The sequence below is a fragment of the Erinaceus europaeus genome, chromosome 3 (genome assembly GCF_950295315.1).
Source record: "Erinaceus europaeus chromosome 3, mEriEur2.1, whole genome shotgun sequence".
In the NCBI taxonomy this organism is placed as follows: domain Eukaryota; kingdom Metazoa; phylum Chordata; class Mammalia; order Eulipotyphla; family Erinaceidae; genus Erinaceus; species Erinaceus europaeus.
In genome coordinates this window covers 27,619,820-27,633,365 of record NC_080164.1, presented here as the reverse complement: position 1 = coordinate 27,633,365, position 13,546 = coordinate 27,619,820, and the positions used below count along the sequence as shown (strand labels likewise).

The 13,546-nt window shown below is 43.2% G+C and overlaps 1 pseudogene; it reads left to right on the top strand.

Moving 5' to 3' along the window:
- The first annotated feature begins 7,671 nt into the window (after positions 1 to 7,671).
- Positions 7,672 to 7,987, top strand: LOC107522392 (cytochrome c, somatic-like; annotated as a pseudogene).
- The last annotated feature ends 5,559 nt before the right edge of the window (positions 7,988 to 13,546 follow it).

The window sequence follows — 13,546 nt, the reverse complement described above, 5'->3', positions numbered from 1 at the left end:
AGACTTTTGCAGAGTCACTATGCTGTTTCCCCCAGCCCGTACATCTGGTTTTCTTAGTTGAGGCATTGGCCTTGTGTATGGATAAGATTCTGCACAGGAGTGCTGTTAGGGAATTTCTGAGTCTGATACTTACTACCAAGACATTCTTCAGAATCCGTTTCTCAGTTTTTCTTCCCAGCAGTGGTGTGAGATGACCACCATTCTCCACAGATCTGGTAGCATCAATATGGAAACTAGTGATCTTTTCTCTTATTAAAAAAGGACACGCTCATTACAGAAAACTGGGAGTATACAAAGGAGCAGAGAAGAAAATAAAAATCGGGGCCAAGTAGTGGCACATCGGGTTGAGCACATACTTCACCACATGCAAGGACCCGGGTTCAAGCCCTCAGCCTCCAGCTGCATGGAGGAAGCTTCACAAGCAGTGAGGCAATACTGCAGGGATCTATCTCCCCCTTCCCTCACAATTTCTGTCTCTATCCAATAAATAATAATTAAATATTTTTTAAGGATCCCAGTTCGAGCCCCCGGCTCCCCACCTGCAGGGGAGTCGCTTCACGGGTGGTGAAGCAGGTCTGCAGGTGTCTATCTTTCTCTCCCCCTCTCTGTCTTCCCCTCCTCTCTCCATTTCTCTCTGTCCTATCCAACAACAAAGCAATGTCAACAATGGCAATAATAACCGCAACGAGGCTGCAACAACTAGGGCAACAAAAAGGGGGAAAAAAGGCCTCCGGGAGCGGTGAATTCATGGTGCAGGCACCGAGCCCAGCAATAACCCTGGAGGAAAAAAATAATAATAATAATTAAATATTTTTAAAAGAATAAGTCAGAAGTTCTAAAAGGAAAAATAGGAGATAAAAGAAAGAGAAAATAGAAACTGCCAGTGATGTTACCAACCACTGATTCTCTGTTCCTTTCCTGTGGTATGCCATAGGAGCACCTATGGAAATGCACAGAGCGAATAAATGTCTTCATGAATAATAAATCTTAAAAAAAAAAAAAGAAAGAAAAGTGGGAGTCAGGCGGTAGCAGCAGGTTAAGCGCACGTGGCACAAAGCGCAAAGACTGGCATTAGAATCCTGGTTTGAGCCCAGGGCCCCCCACCAGCAGGGGAGCCGCTTCACAAGCGGTGAAGCAGGTCTGCAGGTGTCTATCTTTCTCTCCCCCTCTCTGTCTTCCCCTCCTCTCTCCATTTCTCTCTGTCCTATCCAGCAGCGATGATATCAATAACAACAACAATAATAACTACTATAACAATAAAAAGAAAACAAGGGCAACAGAAAGGAAATAAATTTTTAAAAAAAGAAAAGAAAATACATAATATTTCCAGCCACCCTCGCACGGCCATCAGAGAAAGGTGGGAAGAGTTAAGTACAGGTGCAGGAAGACCCTCCCCTCCTCTAGTCACCAGGGAAATGGACCGGTCACACATCACTGATGTGGGTGCAAGGTGCCGGGATGCTTGGCGGCTCCTCCAAAAGGTAAACCTAGAGTCACTACGTGATCCATCACTTCCACTCCTATCTATGTGCTCAAAATAACTGAAAGCAGGGACTCAAGCAAATACTTAAGACATCACGGTGCATAGCAGCATTATTCACAATAGCCTAGCTGTGGAAACGACCCAGCTGTCCATCAACACATGAGCAGATAGACAAAATGAGATAGCCACAGAACATGGAATATTATGCAGCCTTAAAATGAATGAAATTCTAATACATGCTACTTGGTGGTAACTAGGTGAGCCTTGAAACTAAGTAAAGTATGTAAGAATCCAGACACAAAAGGACCAATTGCACACAGTTCAAAGTATCCAAAAAGAGCCACTTGTGGAGAGGGCAGACAGAGCAGTGACTACAGGGGCTGGAGGGAGGGGGCCTGGGAAGTCAGTGGTCAGTGGACAGAGTTTCAGTTTGTAATACTGAAAACATAGAAATGGACCATGTCAATGTTTACACAAAAAACTGTGAATGGCCTTCGAACCACTGAATCGCAAACTTGAGAGTGGACACATGGTGGGGTTTATGTGTATATATAAGTGTGATTCAACGGACAAAAAGAAATGAGATATGATACTTGCCACAGAATGAGTGAGAGACTTACCCCTAAGTGACATTATATTGAGAGGAGAAGAAGAAAGAAAGAAAGGAGGGAGGGAGGGAGGGAGGGAGGAAGGAAAGAAAGAAAGAAAGAAAGAAAGAAAGAAAGAAAGAAAGAAAGAAAGAAAGAAAGAAAGAAAGAAAGAAAGAAAGAGGAAGGAAGGAAAGAAGGGAGGGAGGACCTCCTAAATTTTTGCAGGTATGTAAACTCACAGCACGTGTATCTAATAAACATTGGTGATAGAAATTAGCATACTTGAAGCCCAGGTTTGAGCCCCTGGCTCTGGGGAAAACTTCAGTGCTATACTCTCTCTCTCTCTCTCTCTCTCTTCCTCCCTCCCTCTCTCTCTCCTTTCTCCCTCCCTCCCTCCCTCTTTCCCTTTTCCTCTTTTCTCCAAAAATCAGCCCAACTGGTGAAATACTCATGTGCAAGGCTCTGAGCGCACACACACATGAAGGAAAAAGAGAAGAAAAGAAAAAAATTAGGACTATGTTTACTTGGAGCTAGGAGGCTGCTACTGGATATAGAATTCCAAGAGTTTTCTTCTTCTTCTAGCGTTTGCCCTTCTTCCGTAGCCAGTCAACAGCGTCAGGTTGAAAGCTGTCAGGAGCTGCTTGTTGCTGGCTTTGAAAGTGACTGGGATCCTTGTGGATTCAGTCGGCTAGGAAGGATCATCAGTTTCCCCAATGAATGGGTACTCACGGGATGCACCACGAGAAGGTCGATCCAATGCATCCCCCAAGAGTTTTGATCATTGCTTAGACCTGTCTCAACCGAATTTTCATCATTCTAGAATGTTCCTTTCCAACCAGAACATTCTAGACTTTTGAGCTGCATGTAAAGTGATTTCTGCCAGAAACAGACCCGCTTATCTGGTAAAGTACATGTATTATGTGCAAGAACCCCAGTTCAAGCCCCTGGTCCCCACCTGAAGGGGAAGCAAGTCTTGCAGGTGTCTCTCTTTCTCTCTCCCTCCTTATCCCTCCCCTCATTTTCTCTGTGTACTATGAAATAAAAATAAATAATTTTAAAGAATGTCTTGAAAAAGTAAACAAAAACTTGAAACTGCAGAATTGCAGGTAATCACAAAATAAAATATCTTTCCACGGCTCATGTTGGAGGTCAACATAAAAATCCACAGCTCTCAAGGACATAAAGTTTCATTGCTGTGTTTGAACTCTAAGGATAACATTCTTCAGGAATGAAATGGAGCCTGAGGAAAGTGTGGGCCTCAGTTCTGAAGAGGTAACTTTCTCAAGTTAACCCTGTTGGTTCACATAGTCTTAAGAATTTCCTGACTGTAGGGGAAAAAAGAAAATGTGTGTGTGTGTGTGTGTGTGTGTGTGTGTGTGTCTGTGTGTGTCTGTGTCTGTGTGTGTGTGTGTGTGTGTCTGTGTGTGTCTGTGTGTGTGTGTGTGTGTCTGTGTGTGTGTGTGTGTGTCTGTGTGTGTCTGTGTGTGTGTGTGTGTGTCTGTGTCTGTGTGTGTCTGTGTGTGTGTGTGTCTGTGTGTGTGTGTGTGTGTGTCTGTGTGTGTGTGTGTGTGTGTCTGTGTGTGTGTGTGTGTGTGTGTGTGTGTGTGTACATACATATATATTCTTTTATAGTCATTTTTCCCTATGGCATTATGTTTAGTGAGATTTATTACAAGAAAAAAATTTTGGTCAGATAAAAAGTGTTGGACTCAGCTTTCTGCTAAAAAAGATTGAAAGGACGGATGAAGTCATCCATGCAGTGGAAAATGTAAATCCCAAACAACCCTTCTGGGAACCACACCCAACTTCCTTGGTATCAGGGCAGAGCTGGGAAATGGGGCCCCAAAGCTTCAGGAAAGGAGGAAGGGGAATTCAGCCCAGGAACCCCTTCGTCTAGCCCCTGCTCAGGGCTGTGCATCCTGTTAGAAGCTTCACCATGATGGCTTCATTTAAGCAGTAAGAGTGTGGGGGTGGGGTCCAGAGAGAGGTGGGGGAATGGGGAAAACTGCTTGCTTACCTTTACCTGCACAGTACAAAATACCTTCTGGCAGAAGGTGACCAGAACAGCTTCCAGGAAGGACTGGGCTGGGCCAGAGGTGGCTGCTAAGTAGAGTCCCTTCTCAGGAACTCTAGCACTTGGACTCTCAAGGGCTTTTGCCAGACTTACTTCTACAACTCGTGAGAGAACCAGTCTGCTGCATTTATTTTTAATTTCTTTATTGGGGAATTAATGCTTTACATTCAACAGTAAATACAATAGTTTGTACATGCATAACATTTCCCAGTTTTCCATATAACAATACAAATCTGCTGCATTTTAGACAGGGGCCTGCTGTTGGAGCTGATGTTTTCTAAAAAGCCATTCACTGGGGGTGGGGTGATAAAATGTAGACATAATTGCATCTTGGGATTGACTGAAGAACTAGGGCTGCCTCAGGACTCCAGGGCCAGACAGTACTCAACCCCCAATCTAGAAAACAAGCACCCTTCACCCACAGGGGAGAAGTGATCCTGCACATGTTTCTCCTTCTTCTTTGCCTGGAAAGAGAATCTCATCTGCTCGACTTTCCCCTCCCCTCCACTTTCTGGCATGAAATATGCAAAACACCAAAGCAGGAACCACCAGAACAACAGATTATGTCATCTGTATATTGCAGATAAAAGCCACGCATGGCAAGATGTTACAGTTCACCTTTGGGGAAAGCCTGTGAATGCTGTTTTATTTGCATAATGGCATTACAAAGTTTGTATTGAGTCCATGAGGGAAAGCCGAAAATTGCATGGGGCGGGGGAGAGTAAAGGGGAATGGCCAGTTTGAAAAATTCAATTGTATATAAACAATAAGAGAAATAGTCTAAGAAACTAGAATATTCCAGATAAGGATTTGGACTTGCTGGAGAAGCAGAAAAGCAAGGGTGTTTTTTATATGGCTCAGATTGTGTGTGTAAACCATGTCCGTTTATCACTTTGCAGTTTCCAAAGCTGGTTCACACCCATTCCCCTATCTGCCACCCGCAGTATGACGCAGGCAAAGCAGTTAGTGCGTCTGAGATGAAGAAACCCCATCGCAGAACAGTTCTGCCCAAGGTCACACAGGAGTTTTCCTTGGAATCCCTTTGCAGATCTTGACGTCCAGGCTTCCTGGCAGCCTGCCAAAGGATTCCACTGCTTTTGTTCTTTCCCCGAAAGTGGTAAGAAACTAAGAAGGGAATCACAGAGCAAGCATTTTACATTCACTAATGTGGATTTAGAGAAGGGTCTGCAGTGTGGTGCCTGGGTTCCCCTGCTCAGCGGTATGGCCTGGGGTCCGCATCAGCATAGTCTATTCCTCAGCGGACTCACCTGTTAGCACCTGCCCCTTCAGGGTTATGAGAGCAGTCCATGGGTCAGATATGAAGCGCCTGCTACGGCACTGGCTCATAGTAATCACTTAATAAGAGCAACGTAGTATTGTCTCTGAAAAAGTTTTTTTTTTAATATTTTGTATTATTTGAGAGAAAGAGAGAGAGAAGCCAGAGCACATCTCAGCTCTGGCTTGTGTGGTGGTGTATGGGATTGAACCTGGGATCTTAGAGCCTCATGTATAAAAGTCTTTTTGCATAACTATTATCCTACCTCTCCTCCCCCATCTTTATTTGTAAATTACTTTGGTAAGCATTTAAATGCCAGTTATTTTAAACAGCTATACACAATTTGCAAACTAACTTTGTTTCAACTATTCTGAAAAGCACAGATATTTTTTTTAATTTTTTTATATTTATGTATTCATTTTCCATTTTTGTTGCCCTTGTCATTTTATTGTTGTGGTTATGAGTGCTGTTGTTATTGATGTCTTCGTTGTTGGATAGGACAGAGAGAAATGGAGAGAGGAGGGAGAGGGAGAGAAAGACAGACAGCTGCAGATCTGCTTCAACGCTTGTGAAGCGACTCCTCTCCAGGTGGGGAGCCGGGGGCTTGAACCAGGATCCTTACACCAGTCCTTGTGCAGCACAGATATTTTTAAATAGCTTTGTGTCTGTTGTGTTACAAAGATCCTAAAAACTGTACAGATCAAAGGCTGGGAGCAAACACTTCATTTCACTACTTGAAGCATGCTCTGCCAGTTGTGGATAAGTTCTTGTTATTTATTTGTTTAATCAAGGATCAGAGCTCAGAGTCAAATTTATTACTCTAAAGCCTTACCAGAGCGCTGTGATCTCCAGTACTCTCTACCCCTGTGCTCTAAGAATCACAGGGACTGCAACGCAATTTTGAACTATTTGTCTTCTCCAAAATCACAGTCGCAGCTCACCTTGCTCAAATGTATTTCCTGTGCTGATGCTGGGGCCTCCAGGTAAATGCTGAGGAGTAGACTTTGTTCCTGCTATCGGGATTCTGTAGGAGAACAAGTAAACACACAATGAAGAATCACTGAGTCATCTTGGATCAGAGAGTGAAGACATACTACACTACTTCTGGAGCCTAGCAGGAGGACAGCTGAGAGGGGAAACATTAGGTGAAGTAGGGGTTATTTGGACATCAAAATGAGCATCACATGACTGCTTTTGACACAGGAATTCCCCAACTATGAATCCAGAGCATTGGAGGCTGGGGGTGGGGTTAGGGCAAGGGGGCTGAGGAGCAGAGAGAATTGCAGGATAAAGCCCGGAGTGGGGGGTTCTTTCCATGGAGAAGAACTCTAACCACCCAGTCAGCAAACCAAAGAGGCAGCCCCTGCGCTGGGAGAAAACACAGCAAACCCTCTGTCAGATACAAGGTTATTCTTTGAAATATATAAAGCACTCAGATGATTCAGTAGCAAACAAACACTCTGACTGAAAAATCAGCAAAGGAACTGACCTATTTCCAGAGAAGATATACAGAGGGCCTTGAGGTGCATGACAAAGTGCTCAGCCTCACGAATCAGCAAGAATAGACATCAAACCATCATAAGTGAACACCCCTCTCTTGCTAGGGAGGCTATTCTCAAAGATAACCAGGGCCGGCCAAGGGCATGGGGAAAAAAAAACAAAACTGTGCATTGTTGGTAGGACTGTATATTCCACCAGTTGTACTATGGAAATGGTATGGACCATGACATTACAAACAGAGTCATCGTCTGATGCAGCTATCTCACTTCTCAGTGTAGAGCCAAAGGGCATGAAATAGGAGATGAAATGTTGTCTACATGTCTGCATTTATTGCAGCTCTAATCCCAATAGGCAAGCTATGGGAAGGGCCTAAAGGTTCACAGATGATCAGATAAAGAACCTGTAGTCTACACCATACACACACTAACCAGTCCTGAGAAGGAAAAACATTCTGCTGTTTATGAGGAGATAAATGGACCTTAGCTCTATGCTGGGGGAAGTGTCAGTGAAAACACTGATTCAAAATAATATCTGCATCCATATGGTCATAACTGGATTGTTCATAATCTCTGAGATAGGGAATCAACCTAAATGCCCATGGGTATATGACTGGCTTAAGAAGGTAGAGGAGATATACTCAACAGAATGCTACTCAGCTATTACGAAGATGACGTTTGGACCTAAAGAATGGGATATGGCTGACAATCAGTAGCATTTGGGTAGCACACAACAAAACAGTGATTTAAAAATGGGTGATGTTGAGAAGGGCAAGATATTTGTCTAGAAGTGGGCCCAGTGCCATATCATGGAAAAGGGAGGCAGACACAAGACTGGACCAGATCTTCATGGTCTCTTTGGACAAAAGACAGGTCAGGCTGCAAGCTGTTGGATTCTCTTACACTGATGACAACAAGAACAAAGGCATCACTTGGGGAGATGGAGAATTTGAAGAATCCCAAGAAGAACATCCTTGGAACAAAAAAAAAAAATCTTTACTGGCATTAGAAAAAAAGTCAGAAAGATCAGAGTCGATAGCTTATCTCAAAAAAGCTACTAGTGAGTAACTGTTGACACTGCCTTATTACAGAATAGAAATGCCTCGTGACTTTTTTTTATGGGTACCGTATTTAAATTGATCTCATACACCACAATTCTGATCATGAATGGCAGATAGAATGCTTTTGTCAGACAGTTCTTACTTAAACAAGATAGGCTTGTGGTTAAATCAATACGATCAGCATTTTGGGTTTTAATAACTCCAGTTCAGCAGCTGTAATCACCTTTACTTTAGTAAAAGTATGGCTGGACTTGTGGCTCAAGTCTTCAAAGATGCATGGTCTGGGAGGTGGCGCAATGGATAAAGCACTAGACTCTCTGGAGTTCAGTCCCTGGCAGCACATGTACCAGCGTGATATCTGGTTCTTTCTCTCTCCTCCTATCTTTCTCATTAACAAATAAATAAGATACTAAAAAATTTCAAAGATGCTGATTGCCATCTCAAAACTTATAGGTAATTGGTTTGTGTTTAGATTTATATAACTTGTTATGTTGATATAACTAAGTACTGTGGAAATACCTTCACTGTCTCAAAAAAAAATGATGTTTGGCACATCATGATATTTGAGACACAGATATTTGGAACAAAAATAAAAAATTAAAATTAAAAAAAAGATATTTGGGACAAAATGATGGAACTGGAGGAGATGATGCCAAGTGAAAGAATAAAGGTGTGAAAGACTAGATGACTTTTTTATATGTGGACTATAAATTAATCAAATGAACTGGAAAAAACAACAGTCTTAGACTGCTGTTTATGAAAACTATGGTGGGTATCAGAGGAAAGGAGGTGAGGGGGTGGGGGTATGGTGGGGACTCTGTGTCATATGATGATGCTGAAAATTTGGTAGTGAGTTCTGTGCAATGTACATGTGTGTATGTGTGTGTAACTATACTTTTAAAATCTCATAAACTGTAAACCATTGTTAAATCAATAAAAATAAAACCAATGTGCCCTGGAACCCCACCTCCGTAGGCCCTGTCCCGCTAGGGAAAGATAGTAAATGGCTGGGAGCTTGGATCAACCTGCCAACACCCATGTCCAGCGGAGAATCCATTACAGAAGCCAGACCTCCCACCTTCTGCACTTCATAATGATCCTGGGTCCATGCTCCCAGAGGGATAAGGAATAGGAAAGCTTCCAATGGAGGGGATGGGATACAGAACTCTGGTGGTGGGAATTGTGTGGAATTGTAACCCTCTTATCCTATAGTCTTGTTGATCATTATTAAATAATATAAATAAAGTAAAATAGGATAAATTTAAAAAGAAGCCTAGGACAAATGACATTACCCCGAACTGCATCTCTCCAGAGCTCTTCAGGACCAGGGCTTCTTGGGCTGTTTCTGCCTGCTTGTCCTTGAGCCTGTGCTGGAATGCTCATTTTAGCTCTGCTCCTCTCCACAAAAAAATGTGGGCCCAAACTCAGTTATGTCTGTATGAATTGCTATGAATCCAATGGCAGAGTGACTGCTAGAAGACCAAAACTTAAAATAAATAAAACCAAAATTAACTGAATTAAAAAAAAAATAACAAACTTAGAAAATGTCCTAACACTTCAAAATGTATGAGCCCTATAGCCCGGGATGTGCTGCAGTGGGTAAAGTGGTGGACTTGTAAGCAGGAGACCCTGAGTTTGATCCCTGGTATTGTATAGAAGAAATCAGGAAAAGGCAGATAATTTTGAGAATTACAATTTAAACTTATTCTCATTCTTTTCTTTTCTTTTTGCAAGCTTCCAAAAGGTCTGTCTATCAATCAGTTTTATGATTCTCATGGTGCCAGTATTATTATTAGAATGGAATAATACAATAAATGTGTAATTAATAAGTATTCTTTCTGTTGACATGGGATGTCCTCACTCTGTATCAGAGGATAAAGAAGGAATGAGAGGAAGCCAGAGTTTAGCAGTGGGTAAAATTTTACCAGAGAGTAAAATCAACAACAATAATAATCAATTAATACACATTCAATCTTGGAAAAAAGATCCGTCTTTCTACTACTGAGGGTGTTTAGTTTTGATCACTTTTATCGGGAAATGGTGATTGACAGGGTTTTGTCACTAGGGTGCATTCCACACCCACCTCAACACAAGTGTGGGCTCACCTCACCTCCCACCACGCTGTCAACCTCCCCCACTGAGATGCCCTGGTCTCCTCCTGCCACCTCAGCTTACCTCCTCCCCCATAAGTCAAGGCTTTAAAGGCAGTGAGGGGAAGAGTGACTAAGGAGCATATTCACCTCCTAAGAATATAAAGCTGGAGGAAAGATGGGATTGAGCAAGGGCGCCTCTTCAAGTCCCAGCATGCTGTCAGCCCCGCCAGAACACAACAGAGCCTCACACCTGGGTCCTGGCAAAGATCAAAGGCCAGGGCTGTTGGAATGTTCCTGTCTCTCAGTCTTTTTTTTTTTTTTTTTTCCCCTTCCAGGCTTTTTTTTTTTTCTTTATTGGGGAATTAATGTTTTACATTCGACAGTAAATACAATAGTTCGTGCATGCATAACATTTCTCAGTTTTCCATATAACAATACAACCCCCACTAGGTCCTCTGTCATCCTTTTTGGACCTGTATTCTCTCCCCCTCACCCACCCACCCACCCCAGAGTCTTTTACTTTGGTGCAATACGCCAATTCCAGTTCAGGTTCTACTTGTGTTTTCTTTTCTGGTCTTGTTTTTCAACTTCTGCCTGAGAGTGAGATCATCCCATATTCATCCTTCTGTTTCTGACTTATTTCACTTAACATGAATTTTTCAAGGTCCATCCAAGATCGGCTGAAAACGGTGAGGTCACTATTTTTTTTATAGCTGAGTAGTATTCCATTGTGCATATAGACCACAACTTGCTCAGCCACTCATCTGTTGTTGGATACCTGGGTTGCTTCCAGGTTTTGGCTATTACAAATTGTGCTGCTAAGAACATATGTGTACACAGATCTTTTTGGATGGGTGTGTTGGGTTCCTTAGGATATATCCCCAGGAGAGGAATTGCAGGATCATAGGGTAGGTCCATTTCTAGCCTTTTGAGAGTTCTCCAGACTGTTCTCCACAGAGGTTGGACCAATTGACATTCCCACCAGCAGTGCAGGAGGGTTCCTTTGACCCCACAACCTCTCCAGCTTTTGCTGCTGTTACCTTTTCTGATGTATGACATTCTCACAGGAGTGAAGTGGTATCTCATTGTTGTCTTTATTTGCATTTCTCTGACAATCAGAGACTTGGGGCATTTTTTCATGTGTTTCTCAGCCTTTTGGATCTCTTCTGTGGTGAATATTCTGTCCATGTCTTCTCCCCATTTTTGGATGGGGTTATTTGTTTTCTTGTTGTTGAGTTTGGCAAGCTCTTTATATATTTTGGTTATTAGCCTCTTGTCTGATGTATAGCATGTAACAATCTTCTCCCGTTCTGTGAGGGGTCTCTTGGTTTGGGTAGTGGTTTCTTTTGCTGTGCAGAAGCTTTTAAATTTGATGTAGTCCCATAGGTTTATGCTTGCCTTAGTCTTCTTTGTAATTGGATTTGTTTTATTTAAGATGTTTTTAAAATTTATGTGGAGTAGAGTTCTGCCAATATTTTCCTCTAAGTATCTGAGAGTTTCTGGTCTAATATCCAAGTCCTTGATCCACTTGCCTTCCAAGCTTTTCATCGGAGCTCTGTGCCTGCACTATGAATACCACACTGTTTCTGTGGCCTTGTTTTTTTTTTTTTACTTTTTGGATAAGACAAAGAGAAGTTGAGATGGAAGGGAAGATAGAAAGGGAGAGAGAAAGACAGACACCTGCAGATTTGCCCCATTGTAGGTGGGGACCCAGGGGCTCAAACCAATTCCTTACATGGGTCCTTACATGCTTTGTACTATGTGCACTTAACCCAGTGTGCCACCGCCCCCTGCTTTTTTTTCTTTGCTTTTTAAAAAATTTTTTTTTAATATTTATTTTTTTGTTGCTTTTGTTGTTTTTATTGTTGATGTAGTTATTATTGCTGTTGTTATTGATGTCATCATTGTTGGATAGGACAGAGAGAAATGGATAGAGGAGGGGAGGACAGGGGGGGGAGAAAGAGAGACACCAGCAGACCTGCTTCACCGCCTGTGAAACAATCCCCCTGCAGGCAGGGAGCCTGGGGCTCAAACCGGGATCCTTGTGCTGGTCCTTGTGCTTTGCATCACGTGTACTTAACCCGCTGTTCTACCGCCCGACTCCCTCTTTTCTTTTCTTTTTTAAAAATATTTATTTATTTATTCTCTTTTGTTGCCCTTGTTTTTTATTTATTTTATTTTTTTCATTATATTTATTTATTTATTGGCTAGAGACAGTCAAAAATCGAGAGGAAGGGAGAGACAGAGAGGGAGAGAGACAGAAAGACACCTGCAGCCCTGCTTCACCACTCGCAAAGCTCCCCCTGCAGGTGGGGGCCGGGGGCTTGAACGTGGGTCCTTGCACATTCCAACATGTGAGCTCAATCAGGTGAGCCACCACCCTGCCCCTCCTTGTTTTTTACTATTGTCGTTATTATTGTTGTTGCCATTGTGGTTGGATAGGACAGAAAGAAATGGAGAGAGGAGAAGACAGAGAGGGGAGAAAAAGATAGACACCTGCAGACCTGCTTCACTGCTTGTGAAACGACTCCCCTGAAGGTGGGGAGCCGGGGGCTCGAACCAGAATCCTTACGCTGGTCCATGTGCTTTGTGCCATGTGCGCTTAGCCCGCTGTGCTACCATCCAACTCCCTTTTTACTTTTTGGTTTTTTATAGAAGGCAAGAAACAAAGTCAGAGGTAGACAGGAAGAAATAGACACCTACTCTACTGCTCAGGGAAACTTCTCCCACCCCACACCACCACCCCTACACACACAAGTGGGGACTGGGGCTTTCACCTGGGTCTTCATGCATGGTGATGTGTGTGCTCTACCAGGTACACCACCACCCAGCCCTTCCTTTCTCCAAAAGGTGAACCAGAAACAGCAGCAGGAGTATGGTGGTGCCCCCCCTCCCCAATCAAGTGCACACGTTACCATGCGTAAGGACCCAGGTTTGAGTCACTGCCCTCTGCCAGCAGTGGGAATGCTTCACGACTGGTGAAGCAGGTTTGCAGGTTGTCTCTCTTACTCTCTCCCTCCCTATCTCCCCCTCCTCTCTCCATTTCTCTCTGTCCTATCCAACAACAACATCAATAACAACAATGATAAAACAACAAGGGCAACAAAGGGGAATAAATAAATAAACGAAAGAAAAGAAAAAATGACCACAAAAAATGGAAATGGTGGATTTGTAGTCCAGGCACCAAGCTCCAGCAATAACCCTGGTGGCAATAAAAATAAGTATCAGGCACACAGCGCTGGGGCCCCTGCAGTAGGGGAAGCAGGCCTCCTTTGGCCCCAGCCAACAACTTCCCACAGGGACGAGGCAGTGCTTGCACCTACCAAGCCTCAGTTTCCCCAGCTAAGAGAAAAGACTCACACCTGCTTCACATCTAGGATGGAAGCTACCTGGAATGTTGGAAGTGCTCAGATCCATTTCTCTGGCCCCACTGAGTGCACAGATGACCATGTTCAAGGAGCATTCAGGTCCCT